Source organism: Leuciscus leuciscus (genome assembly GCF_965113295.1).
Source record: "Leuciscus leuciscus genome assembly, chromosome: 10".
Lineage (NCBI taxonomy): Eukaryota > Metazoa > Chordata > Actinopteri > Cypriniformes > Leuciscidae > Leuciscus > Leuciscus leuciscus.
The window spans coordinates 18,207,558-18,222,763 of record NC_138734.1 but is presented as its reverse complement, the minus strand read 5'-3'; the positions used below and the strand labels follow the sequence as shown (position 1 = coordinate 18,222,763).

Sequence of the window (15,206 nt, the reverse complement as noted above, 5' to 3'; positions counted from 1 at the left end):
ATATTTTGTTTAATATTCCACTAGTAAGATACATTTACTTCATAGACAGCCTTCTTTTTTATCCCCATTATACCCTCTGTTGTCAGTGTTTCTTTTTCTGGATACAAACACTGTTTACACGCGGCCTGGTATCGGTTGTTGGTATCGGAGCATTTTTACGAGTACGAGTACATTGAGGTCAGTATCGGCCCGATACCGATACTGGTATCGGTATCGGTGCATCCCTACTAGTAACTATACAGTTAATTATCATACTGTATTTTCAGAAAGTTTTGGAATATATCCTCTCCCCAAATGTGTCACTAATAAAAAAACAATAATAAATAATTTAATGAGAAGGCTTATATTGACCTATTAAGATGTTGCTTACATCTACCTTGTACATATATTTTTTGCTATTTTATTAAAAAGTTTTCACATGTAAATCAACAACAATTACAATTTTAACAATATTTCAAGTGTAATCTTTCTTTGTAAAAAGTTTACATTTTATCATACGTATTTCAAAGTTAAGGATTCATTAGTTTGAATATTGGAACAAACACTTAATAACATCTTAGTTGATAATTCAATATACCTACTTTATTTTTGACAAAACATCACATACTATATATTTAACATATGAGCAGAAATTGGCGAACTAAAGCTTATTTGATGTGACAGTAGTCTTTTTTTACAGTAAAAACTTTATAATCTATCCAAAACTAATTAACAAAATCTTGTCTAAACATTCATATTTCGTCTGTAACATATTGGTTTTATGATATATTAGCATATAAAAGTTAATTTGCAGTTTAATACGTTGCTTATACAAAGACATTTTATTTCAACGTATTTCAATCGATTTTTACTCATCTCAGTAGCCTATAGCAATATAGTTTTGTAAAAGCTAAACGGCACCGATGCAAGCTGTTCTGTAGTAAACAACAGCGCATCTGTGCAGTTCATTCATTCACACAGACACGCGATTCATATTTAAACAGTCTTTTTGCGGTTTACAGACACTTGCATATCGCGATTAGAACAAAGCACTTAAGAATAAAGAACGTACTCGGTTACTAACGTAACCTCGGTTCTCTCTAGAGAGGGAACGAGTACTGCGTAAAAGCTTACGCTAGGGGAAAAACTCTTTTCCACGAGATACTGAAGCCAAAAAAATTATCCTTAATTTGTAATGTTGTAAAACCCGTTGCGGCAGCATGCAGACATGGGCGAGACGGCTCGCGCGCCCATTGGCTGCTCTGCAGCAACTGCACCAGCCTATCGAGCGAGACTGCTCATGGCGTCAGATCCAATGAGGGCGCTTCGCGCCCACTGCGTCACGTCCCGCCGAAATGGGCGGAGCCTAGGGCTATAAATTCAGGCTCGGGAGGCTGGTCTAGCTGGTTTTTCATCGCCGAAGCGAACCAGAGCGTGATGAATGCACGGCAAGATACGCTGTACTCGTTCCCTCTCTAGAGAGAACCGAGGTTACGTTAGTAACCGAGTACGTTCTCTTACGAGAGGTTCTCTCGTACTGCGAAATAGCTTACGCTAGGGGAACACAGTGTAAAACGCCGTGCGTGCTAAGATTCAACACTAAGGTCCCATGGGCAGGTGCTCAGGGCTCATACAGTGCATAATCATAAGGGACTCACAGAGAGTCTGGGAAGAGAGGCTAGAATAGCATCATTCTTGCAGAATATAACGCTCTATAAGAGTGGATATAACAGGTGTTCCAGACAGCCAGGGCGAACTTGGCGAACTGCCCACAGAGGTATGTAGTCGATCAGTGATCGATGCTCTAGCGGTTTCAGCGTCCTGAGCCGATAGCATCGGTCAGATAACACTGAACTATTAAACCGAGAGCAGCTTAGCCTGCAGAGCGGGAACCTCTAGGTTATAAAACCTTATAAATGTAGACGGGGAGGCCCAGCCTGCCGCCATACAGATATCTTGTAAGGCAATCCCACTAGACCAAGCCCACGACGAGGCCATGCCTCTCGTGGAGTGCGCTTTGACACCTAACGGGCACTACAGGCCCTTGGATGTATAAGCTAGCGCTATAGCATCAACTATCCACCTGGATAGACTCTGTATTGATGCGGCTAGTCCTTTAGAACGCCCGCTGAACAAAACAAAGAGCTGCTCCGTCTGTCTAAAAACAGACGAGCGAGACACGTAGGCTCTTAGTGCCCTGACCGGGCAGAGGAAGCCCGCGTCCCCTCCCTCCTCAGGGACCAACAGGGCCGACAGGGAAATCACCTGTGCCCTAAACGGTGTGTTGAGGGATTTAGGAACATATCCGTGCCTTGGTTTGAGTATGACTCTCGAGTCATTGGGCCCAAACTCCATACACGTCGCGCTCACTGAGAGCGCTTGCAAGTCCCCTATGCGCTTCACTGAAGCGAGAGCCAGAAGAAACACTGTCTTGAAAGACAGGTGCTTTAGGTCGATCGACTGGATTGGCTCGAATGGGGCGCCTTTCATGGCTTCCAGAACCGTGGAAAGGTCCCAAATGGGAACTGAGGGAGGTCTGGGAGGATTCAGTCTCTTAGCTCCTCTAAGGAAGCGAATGACGAGATCATTTCTTCCCAGTGACTGGCCGAGCGCTGGTTCGGCGAACGCTGCTATGGCCGCCACATAAACTTTGAGCGTGGATGGGGCTCTGCCCTTATCCAGTAGCTCTTGTAGAAAAGAAAGAACCTCCGATACCCCACAGTCTGAGGGCGATATGTCACGAGCTGCACACCAGCTAGTGAACACAGACCATTTCGAGGAATAGAGCCGCCTAGTAGACGGGGCTCTAGCCTGCATGATCGTGTTTAACACTCCCGCTGGGAGGTTAGCGGGTACCCGTTGATGGCCCACGCGTGTAGGGACCAAAGCTCCGGGTGAGGATGCCAGATCGAGCCGTTGGCCTGCGAGAGGAGATCCCTCCTCACTGGTATTGGCCATGGGGCGGTACTCGTTAGCTGCATCAGAACTGGGAACCAGGCTTGGTTCATCCAGAATGGGGCTACGAGTAGCACTGAGCATCCGTTCTCCCTGATCCGCTCTAGTACCTGGGGTAAGAGCGTGACAGGGGGAAACGCATGTTCCGCCCTATGGCCTGCGCGGCGGATTTAGTGGCGCGAAGGGCGAGATCCGTTGCGCTCCTTAAATCCGGCAGGCTAAGAGCTTCCGGTCCTTCCTCGTCCATCTTGCGGAGAAGGTTGGCCTGGAAGATCTGCAAAATGGCCATGGAGTGCAGTGCAGAGACAGCCTGCCCGGCGGCGGTGTAAGCGCGACCGTGCAAGGCTGACGTCGTGCGGCAAGCTTTGGATGGTAGCGCCGTCTTAGCACGCCGTCCAGCAGAGGGCGGGCAAAGATGGGCAGCTACAGCTTCCTCCACGGGGGGGGGAGAGAATGGTACCCCTTGTCCTTAGCACCGTCGACTGCAGAGAATGCTGCTGACACGGAGGTACGCATTCTGGCTGAAAAGGGGGCGCCCCAGGACTTAGCGACTTCTTCGTGAAGCTCAGTAAGAAAGGGCGCTGGTCTCGAAGGCGGCGAAGCACGGTCCCCTTGTAGAAAACAACCGTCCAGTCGGTTGTGTGCAGGCGCCGGGGGCGTCGACCACTCAAGGCCGAGGCTCGCGACGGCCTGCTCGAGCAGACGCATGAGCTCTGCTTCAATTTTCGCTCTCTTCCCAGATGGTCGGTGAGAAGAAGGTTCGAGATCCACAGAGCTCGACCAATCCTCCCTGCCCGAAGCTAGGACAGAGCAGCTATCCTCTTCCACACACACGGCTTCCTCGCAGTCCTCTATGGCGGAAGCGGCGGCAGACCGCGGCCGCTGACCGGCAGTGAGAGACTCGGAGGGAAGCAGGCAGCGAAGCTGGCGGGCGCACCGGCAAGCATTCGCGGGATGGACGGCGCGGCACCGCGGCGGGCGATGGTGCATACTCGGCGAAGGATGCCAGGCGAGTCCGCAGAGTCACCATAGGAAGAAGCTCGCAATGAGGGCAGCCGCCTTCCGCGAGCGCGAGAGCTGCATGATCCTCACCCAGGCAGGAAACACAGATGACATGATGGTCCCCGTCGCTGAGTGGAGCTCGGCATGAGCCACAGGATGTGCGAGGCATCTTGAAAAAGACGCTCGGCTCTTTTAGATCAGAAAAAGTGTGTGTCGCGGCGGCGAACACACACAACAGAGAAAAGGATATGTACGCCGGAAAGCGGGAGCAGGAACGGCGGCTGAAGGCGGCGAGTAGTCGACCAGCTGCTTCAGGCAGAAAGCTCGTCCCGCAGAAGGCTTATCAGACGGCGCGGCTTCTTCCTCTCGGGATCCAGCGATGTGTGAGCTTCGCTGAAGAGATGAAAAATCAGCTAGACCAGCATCCCGAGCCGGAATTTATAGCCCTAGGCTCCGCCCATTTCAGCGGGACGTGACGCAGTGGGCGCGAAGCGCCCTCATTGGATCTGACGTCATGAGCGGTCTCGCTCAATAGGCTGGTGCAGTTGCCGCAGAGCAGCCAATGGGCGCGCGAGCCATCTCGCCCATGTCTGCATGCAGCCGCAACGCGTTTTACAACATTACAAATTAAGGATAATTCTTTTGGCTTCAGTATCTCGTGGAAAAGAGTTTTTCCCCTAGCGTAAGCTATTACGCAGTATGAGAGAACCTCTCGTAAGAGAACTTACTATTCACAATCCTCAGCTGGATCCGTTGCTCCTCGAAACGAAACTAAACCAGCCCTTCTGGGGTAAATTTTCCAGGATTATTATTATGATAGTATTTTTCCTCACAGCGTCGCAAGACAACCTAAAGTACATTAGTCTGATTAAACTTGATGTGTTTTATCGAGCTGATGTGGGCATTGACACGTTTGCATGGATTGCCTCAGATCATTTGCGTTTGAATAGCGCGCACTCTCCGTCGACGTCTTCACATTAGCAGATAATGAGCTATAATGAGCTGAAATGAGAACGATTCATACAGATTACATAAACTGAGAATATTTGTTTTTTATATAAATGACTTCATTTAAAAGAGAATTCAAGCTTCATGCCTGTGTGACTGAGTATTCGCTGAGTTACAGTTCATTTTCGGATGCGTTTCAGAATGGACTTCACTGACAGAGAGAAGGCAGAACTCGCATCATGTTTATTTTTCTTTATTTGGCAAAAAGCACAACACTTTGTTTTTATTCTGAGTATACGCAAAAAAAAAATAGACACTTAACAGGATCGAATGATGTACAACACTTATATGGAAGATCAAAATCAACAGAGTATTTTGAGTCTCTTTTGCACTGATAAGAAGAGCTGATCGCCAACCCCGGGGGTTTAAAAGCTAGTGATGCCAGATTAATGTGATAGGCAATATTAGATAATATCTGATATGGTGATGAGTAAGTTATATTTAGCAATATAAACAACAAGGATCCCTCCTAGTAAATATTCAAAACAGAAAGCTATACAGAGCTTACAGACGTTGTTTTATGGTGCGTAAATTTAAACACCTTTTACCTTATTTTAATTATTCTCAGGTTAGGTAAAGTAAGTCAAATCTGTCCTAAATAATAATCATTTGAATTTCCATACTTACAATAGGCCTATTTAGATCACAGAAGACTTCTCCATCGTCAGTTCAGCTCAATCTTTTGTTAAACAGAGACTTATGGCAGGCGAGTTTCTTAATTTCAATTATATATATATTTTTATTTAAATACAGGTTAACTAGTTTACATAAAAGGTACTAATATATAAAATCAAAATCAAAGTAAATCAAAACCAAATAATTTACAAGCTTTTAACTTCATGAGGCACAATGGCAAGTCATCTAACACCGGAGAGTCCGTCCTTGGTGAATCAGCGTCTGACTGGACATGTCATTCCAGCTCTTTTTTAAAGTCCATCAACTTTTTGACATCTTCAGAAATCCCCTCCTGGAAACCCCCTAGGACTTGGCCATTAAAGCCTTTCGCCTCTTTGTCCTCTTTCTTCTGACCTCTTCTTGTTGCATTCTGTGTCTCGTCCGCAACACATAGACGGTAATGATTGCATTCGTCTTCTTTGTTTAGCAAAGCTCTTTCTAATACATTTTCAATGTATCTCTACTCTGCCATTTGCTTAATAAATGCTTACAACATTCAGTGTAGTATGTTTTTCTTTATAAACCATTTTCTCAATAAATGATTTAACAACAAGTGCAGTGTTTTTCTTTATAAACCATTTTCTCAAGAAATTATTTTACAACAACTATTGCAGTGTTTTTCTTTATAAACCATTTTCTCAATAAATGATTTTACAACAATAATTGCAGTGTTTTTCTTTATAAACCATTTTCTCAATAAATGATTTTACAACAACTATTGGTGTCTTGCTTTACAACAACACTTTCATTATATAAGGTTACCATTATGGTTGACTCCAATACATAAGTGCTTCATACACAAAAAGGCATATTTATAATGGCAAAATGTGCATATTCCATAACAACGCAAACCACTCAGCAGCAAGGTAGACAGGAGCAATCGATCAAGGAGCCTTGTAAACGTACCACGTGATGAGTCTAAAGATGGCAACTGTTGCGCTTGGCCGCACTGCAGTGGGAAAATAAAAGTTGGATTCCATTTCAACAGCATTGAACATGAAGTGCTGGGGAATCCAGGAGCAACAGGAGTTCCTGACATCACCTGCATTCTTGTATTTTACTATGCTCATCTATAAAATTTACACCGCTGTATTAAAACCTTGATATTGTCTTGATGGCTTTTAATTATTTGGAAGGGAGGATTGAATGCCTCGCAAAAAAAAAAATACACATTTACTTTTTTAATAAAAAAAAAAACATGGACAGATTGTTCAAAATATTTTCCATGCATTTTTCATGTGTATAGAGAGAAAAGGGAGGGGGTGGAAGAAGTCTTGAATCTCGCCTTACTGCTTGAATAATATTTACATATGCCAAATAATAATATGAATAACCACTAAGAAGAGCTGTGCATGTGCAAGCGTTGGGATTTCGGGTGTACAAGCACCATTTGAACTGCCTGCGATTTGTCACTTTCTGTGTGTCTCTCATTGAAAATGAACTAGAGACTTGCACTTCCTGTGTCCCGTATGAAACTGCCTTTATATTGAAATGTTACTACCGGCCCAATTTATGAGCGGCCCCCTGGGAATTCTCCCAACTCTCTTGATGGCTAATCTGGACCTGCTCGAGAGTATGAGGGTTACAATGTATTGGGCACTGCTTAACAGTCTCAGTGGTGGCTCTCTGAAGACTAGTGGCATGGGAAGGGTCAAAGGAGTGCGTCACGTTCTTTTTATGGACTGAGACAGGACGGCGAACATAGATGTAGCTGTCTTTACACCTGTCTTTTCTACCAGGGATTATGGAGAAGAAAAGTTGAAGTTTGGGACTTTACACACTCTTGTTTCGGAACACACAAACTCAACAAAGAAGAAGAATGGTGAGAAACTGGGAAACTTGGATACAGAGACCACCAGACAAAGGAACTGCTTTGCTCTCTCCCTCGTATTTAATTATGAGTTTAATTAACCTCCTGCTCAGTAAGGATTAAAAGGTTCTCTCTGAGACAAAAGGAGAATTCTGAAAAAAAGAAGCTAACTGAAACAAAAATAAAAGTTCCAAGTCCTGAAACTAAGGAAGTTTGGGGAGTTTGAAAACAGCAACAACGACAAACGTATGTTGCACCCGCAAGCAAACCTTCTCTTCAAGGGTCCTCTATCTACGAAATTCCGATTGTCAGTACCTTCTGCACAGACTTCAGAACTTCCACTTCCAAGAAACCTTTATCTGTGTGATTCCAGACATCTAGTCTGGAATTCATCTAGTCTGGAACTCATCCAGTCTGGAACTCATCTAGTCTGGAACTCATCTAGTCTGGAACTCATCTACTCTGGAACTCATCTAGTCTGGAACTCATCTACTCTGGAACTCATCCAGTCTGGAATTAATCTAGTCTGGAACTCATCCAGTCTGGAACTCAACTAGTCTAGTCTGGAACTCATCCAGTCTGGAACTCAGCTAGTCTGGAACTCATCTAGCCTGGAACTCATCCAGTCTGGAACTCAACTAGTCTGGAACTCATCTAGTCTGGAACTCATCTAGTCTGGAACTCATCCAGCCTGGAACTCATCCAGCCTGGAACTCATCTTGCCTTGAACTCATCTTGCCTGGAACTCATCTAGTCTGGAACTCATCTTTTCTGGAACTCATCTAATCTGAAACTCATCTAATCTGGAACTCATCTTGTCTGGAACGCATCTAGTCTGGAACTCATCTTGTCTGGAACTCAACTAGTCTGGAACTCACCTTATGTGGAACTCATCTTGTCTGGAACTCATCCAGTCTGGAACTCATCTTGTCTGGAATTCATCTAGTCTGGAACTCACCTTCTCTGGAATTCATCTTATCTGGAACTCAACTTGTCTGGAACTCATCTAGTCTGGAACTCACCTTGTCTGGAACTCATCTTGTCTGGAACTCATTTTGTCTGGAACTCATCTAGTCTGGAACTCATCCAGTCTGGAACTCATCCATTCTGGAACTCATCTAGTCTGGAACTCATCTTGTCTGGAACTCATCTTGTCTGGAACTCATCCAGTCTGGAACTCATCCTGTCTGGAACTCATCTAATCTGAAACTCATCTAGTCTGGAACTCATCTTGTCTGGAACTCATCTAGTCTGGAACTCATATTGTCTAGAACTCATCTAGTCTGGAACTCACCTTGTCTGGAACTCATCTTGTCTGGAACTCATCCAGTCTGGAACTCATCCATTCTGGAACTCATCTAGTCTGGAACTCATCTTGTCTGGAACTCATCTAGTCTGGAACTCACCTTGTCTGGAACTCATCTTGTCTGGAACTCATCTAGTTGGAACTCACCTTGTCTGGAACTCATTGTGTCAGGAACTCATCTTGACTGGAACTCATCTAGTCTGGAACTCATCCTGTCTGGAACTCATCCTGTCTGGAACTCATCCTGTCTGGAACTCATCTTGTCTGGAACTCATCCAGTCTGGAACTCATCTTGTCTGGAACTCATCCTGTCTGGAACTCATCTAATCTGAAACTCATCTTGTCTGGAACTCATCTTGTCTGGAACTCATCTAGTCTGGAACTCATATTGTCTAGAACTCATCTAGTCTGGAACTCACCTTGTCTGGAACTCATCTTGTCTGGAACTCATTTTGTCTGGAACTCATCTAGTCTGGAACTCATCTTGTCTGGAACTCATCCAGTCTGGAACTCATCCATTCTGGAACTCATCTAGTCTGGAACTCATCTTGTCTGGAATTCATCTAGTCTGGAACTCACCTTGTCTGGAACTCATCTTGTCTGGAACTCATCTAGTTGGAACTCACCTTGTCTGGAACTCATTGTGTCAGGAACTCATCTTGACTGGAACTCATCTAGTCTGGAACTCATCCTGTCTGGAACTCATCCTGTCTGGAACTCATCCTGTCTGGAACTCATCTTGTCTGGAACTCATCCAGTCTGGAACTCATCTTGTCTGGAACTCATCCTGTCTGGAACTCATCTAATCTGAAACTCATCTAGTCTGGAACTCATCTTGTCTGGAACTCATCTAGTCTGGAACTCATATTGTCTAGAACTCATCTAGTCTGGAACTCACCTTGTCTGGAACTCATCTTGTCTGGAACTCATTTTGTCTGGAACTCATCTAGTCTGGAACTCATCTTGTCTGGAACTCATCCAGTCTGGAACTCATCCATTCTGGAACTCATCTAGTCTGGAACTCATCTTGTCTGGAACTCATCTAGTCTGGAACTCACCTTGTCTGGAACTCATCTTGTCTGGAACTCATCTAGTTGGAACTCATCTTGTCTGGAACTCATCTAATCTGAAACTCATCTAGTCTGGAACTCATCTTGTCTGGAACGCATCTAGTCTGGAACGCATCCAGTCTGGAACTCATCTTGTCTGGAACTCATCTAGTCTGGAACTCACCTTGTCTGGAACTCATCTTGTCTGGAACTCATCTAGTCTGGAACTCATCTTGTCTGGAACTCATCTATTCTGAAACTCATCTTGTCTGGAACACATCTAGTCTGGAACGCATCCAGTCTGGAACTCATCTTGTCTGGAACTCATCTTGTCTGGAACTCATCTAGTCTGGAACTCACCTAGTCTGGAACTCATCTTGTCTGGAACACATCTAGTCTGGAACGCATCCAGTCTGGAACTCATCTTGTCTGGAACTCATCCAGTCTGGAACTCACCTTGTTTGGAACTCACCTTGTGTGGAACTCATCTTCTCTGGAAGTCATCTAATCTGGAACTCCTGGTGCTCACTCTTTTCTCCCACTTCAGTGCGGCCCAGTGCAACAGTTGCCATCCTCGGACTCATCACTTTACTACTGTATGTAGAACATAAATATCACTTAACCAAACCTCATTCCAGAGGCCATTAGTATATGATTTATAATTTAGTATATGATTTTATAATTTGCATTAGATGTTGTATAATTGACGTCTGTTAAAAAATAATAAACAAATAATCATAGTTTATTTGTTGAATTTAGAAGAAGGTTCTTCACTTTTTTAGTTTCAGAGAAACAACAGTTTAGTTACTTAGTTAGCTTTAAGTTAACTTTAGTTAATTCCTTTTATTCCACTTGTCTCTTCCTTGTGTTGATAATATGACAAGACAGGCTCTACAAGTTACATTCATTCAGGCCCTTAGGCAGAATTACGTTAAACTACGTTTAAAACAGTTTCTACTAATAACGTCTACTCGGGTGAATAGGAATGATTTAAATTTTAATAACATTTGACTATTTTTACTGTAGATTTGATCAAATATTGCACTTTCAAAAGAAAAAAAAAGTTCCTGGATCAATATGCTTGTAGGTCCTGAACCACATCCCCATGAACAAATCAGTGAAATGTGAATATTTGGATTTCGCTTGGGTTAGGGGCATGTACACCATTCATATCAACCTATAATTTCTCTGAATTTCTGTGTAGGATTCAGGTTTAGACTGTCTCTTTTGGCGCTTTTCCACTACACAGTACCAGCTCGCCTCGGCTCGGCTCGACTCGGCTCTGTTTGGTTTTCCACTGTGTAAAAGTTGTACCTGTACCTGCTTCCAGGTACTTTTTTTCGTACCACCTCCAGCGAGGTTCTAAGCGAGCTGAGGCGAGCTGAGGCGATACTAAAATGTGACGTGAAAACACGGCAGACTGCTGATTGGTCAGAGAGAATCGTCACTATTCACTGCGTCATCATTGCACGTGCCAGACGGAGTATCCTGAATAAAAAACAGCAAAAACAAAACCAAAAACATCCAAAAACAGCATACACTCGATTTCCTCCATTGTCCTGTGTGTGTGGGTAGCGGGTGTGTCTCGCGCGTCTCGCATAAAAGATTAAGTCACGGCAGTTTCCTGCGGTGTCGCTATGACGACCAGGTACTATTGTGGAGGTACTATCTGCAATGGAAAACGGAGCGAAAAGCGAGCCGAGCCGAGCTGAGACGAGTCGAGTCGAGTTGAGCTGGTACTGGTAATGGAAAAGCGCCATTTGAGAGGAATGTTGATCCAGGACCAAACTTTTTATTTTATTTTTTTTTTACTTTTTTTCATAATCAAAGAACACATCTTACTTGACATTATCACAGTGACTTGGCTACTTCACCACCATTCTCAGATATCTTAGGAGATGTTCTGGGGCGAAACTTGAAGTCATTTCAAAATAAAAGTTTTGTTGTTTAGCAACCTTGCATTCACTACTAAGGAGCATGAGTTCTTCAGCAGACAGACATTTTTTAAGCTAACTCTCTGATTCTCAGCACCTGAATAAGCAGATAAATGACAAAGAAGAGACAAGACGGCCAGTGTGTAGTATCTGTCAGAAGAGTCGACATGCTCTTGCTGAGATCACAATGAGATTCTCTGTGGAAACACTGGGAAGTATGTAAATCCCAGAACAACACTACTTTACTTTATTCATTTCAACAAAATGAGGAATTCAAATGTTCTTACAAAGATGAGTAGTAAGACCATTTTGGTAAAAAGGATAAAAACATAGAAAGACAGAAGCCCCTATAGCAAGACTCAAAAAGGCTAGAACAACCTAGAAAACAAAACATCTTTCCACTCCATCTAAACAAGATTTATTATCTTGTGAAAACAATTTCATAAAAGGTGTTCCAAGAGGAGAAAATCCACAACAGAGAGATTGGAGTCACATCAGGTGCTGACAGATTGTGTGTTCTGTCTAATGCCTGCGCACATATATATTCAAATGCACATACCTATAAACTAAACACGTAATACGCATGTGCAACGCCGTCAGCGTTTTCACAGGTTTGCGTTTTTGAAGTTTGCGCAGAGATAACCTTTTTTTTTTTTTACATTTCAGGGCTTGCACCCTGGAACCTTTCAAAATTTGCGTTCTCGTGCCACCAGGCACTGTTTTGTGCAAATGAGCCGGAGCACATTAAGGGTTTTCTGTTTGAATGTTGTCGTGTTATCGCCCCCAAGTTAATAACTAATGACCTTTGCAACGGAAGTGAATCAATCAAAACTAACTTTAGCTGGACAATAATTTTATTCTAGAGCTGCTGTAAAGCCAAACAATCTCTGTTACTTTAATTTCCTATTATCACTGTAAAGCTGCTTTGAAACAGTCCATATTGTTAAAAGCGCAATATAAATGAAGGTGACTTGACTTGACTAATGCGCTTGAGAGGTGTTTTTCCCACTTATGAAACGCCACTCATCTAATGTAAATGTCTTGACTGTAAATATGCCTGCTTCTTAATGGCTAATTTTGTTTCTTTCTTTTCACAGGTTCCATCCGCCCCTCCCACATACACATGAAGACAGCTTTGGTAAAGGAGGAGACTGGGAAAAGGGTGAATGGAAAGGTGGTGCAAGCTCCTGAACTGTAAGAAAAACCTCTGAATTGAATACAGACTACAGTTAGAGACAACGTCAATAATCGCGGATGTTAAAACAGGACAACTCTTTGCATTATCAATAGTTGTGGTTATTTTGAGTTGGTGTACTGGGAAAAAATATTCATGCAGTTTCTCTATTAAAAGCATTAACAGCTTTTAATTCCAACAGTATTTTAAAAGCAGCATTATCTCCAGTGCCGGCCCGAGCCTTTTGGGGGCCCTAAGCAGAATTTGATTTGGGGGCCCCCTCCCACCACGCAGAGTCACCTGTGCTTGACGATTATTGACACAATGTCACGCTATAATGTTACATTATAAATTAATACAATGAGGTTATGTATTAATACAAAAAGTATGTTTTTATGTTTCCACTGTTCGATCGCGCCCGCGACTCACACACACACACACACACACACACACAACATATTCCAGCTTTGTAATCTTCCACTGTGATGTTTCCAAGCACATTTCTGCGCGCGTGAAGAGGATGATTTTTTCCGTCGATATTGGAACGTGAGTGAAGTACAAAGCCTATGATAAAGAATAGTTTACCATCCAAATCCATCGCGAATGTTGAAACATTTTGATTCTAATGAGAGAGATACGTGAGCCCAACGCCGCTTACTTTCACTCTCGCTTTAAATTATTTCGTTTTGGCTTGTTTATAGTTATTTTTTTATTCTTGTTCTGTTCTGAATATCATTACATTTAAAGGATAAATCATTGATCAAATCAAATTTTTGTGACATGGCTTAACATTACCGTGACTTTGCGCACAAATTGTCTATGCACGCAAGGTTATGCGTATGACTCAAACACTGGCAGACACAGCAGCAGTTGTAGGCAGGTATATTGATCATGAAATCAGAATTTTCTTGTCTTGAATTATTAATCCTTTCATTCATTTATGTCACTTGTTTAAGTTAATTAATATGTAAAAATTTTTTAAAAAAAATAAAAATCGATTGGGGGCCCCCTGGTGGCGAGGGGGCCCCAAGCAGCCGCTTAGTTCGCTTATGCCTTGGGCCGGCCCTGATTAGAGCTTAGATTCTCTGCCCGAGCCCGAGCCCGGACTCGACCCGACCGATATTTCCCGCCACTGTCCTCGGGCCGGGTCGGGTCGGGCCCTTGATAAAGCACGTCACGTGTCATGCGCAGGCAGCGTCTCGTCCACTCGCACTCGCAGTCTCGCACGCGTGACGCATCACTCCTGCTGTGCGTGCTGTACTATTCTGTAGCTTAAGTGCTTGAAGAAGCAAAGAAAAAAATTAAAACAGGAGAATTAACTTTGAGCAAGTTTGGAGGAAAATCGGAGGTATGGCAACATTTTAAACTAGTTGTGGGGAGTGACAACATATGTGTTGGCTTTGTCTCGTGCATTAAATGCGGCACGCTGCTCGCCTATGACAGCAAAAAAAACGGGGACTTCGACGATGAACAGACACATGCAGCAGTCTTGCCATGACAGAAATAAATTATGATAGTAGTCCCTCGATGTCCTCTTTTGTTACTTTTCCGATCCATTCAATTATTTCTGAATAAACAAACAACGCAGTTTACATGCTTCTTCCTTGTCGCATTATTCATTGAGATAATAATTAATAAATGCACGCACACTAATGAACGTGATAAATGTTACAGATAGCATGTTTTACAATGCACAAACAAATGCCTTTCAACTTACATGTGCAAAATTCAGAATTAAATGAATGTGCTGCAATTTGTTCAAAAAGAAAGTCTAGCCTACGTGTTTTAGCCATTGAATAAGCACATTTAGTTTCAAGTTTGTTAAGTTTTGTTTTGAAGAAAGCTTTTCTTTAAAGTGAATTTCGTTTAGTATAAATTGTATTTTAATTTTAATACATTTTTCATCAACCAATTGCCTATAGATTTAATACATAAAAAGCAATTTAACAGACAAATAATCATGACATGGAGTCGCCGGCGCGCCGCGGTCACTTACACCATTTGAAACTTGCGCTGTCACCGAATTTACAAATGCACATCTTGCTTGTTGCAGTTGCTCACACACATATTATGTTGAAATAACAATATGTTGAAGTAACATTATTAATAATAATTAATCTTTAAGAATATTTGATTGAATGCTGAATGTTGTGCTTGTTCAATTTAATCAAATTAAAGCTTTAATTGTGATAATTAAAATAATTGAATATTGAATATTGGTCAATTTTTGCTCATTTATTAATAGTATTTTTATAATAATATAGGCCTATATAACTGCGCAGCTCCCCCCTGTAGCCTAAATGATAGCACATAA

General features: G+C 42.8%; 1 long non-coding RNA gene across 1 annotated transcript in view; it reads left to right on the top strand.

The window, feature by feature from the left end:
- Positions 1–15,206, top strand: part of LOC309508523 — a 194,364-nt gene that overhangs the window by 44,204 nt on the left and 134,954 nt on the right. The gene's annotated exons all lie outside the window — the stretch shown is intronic.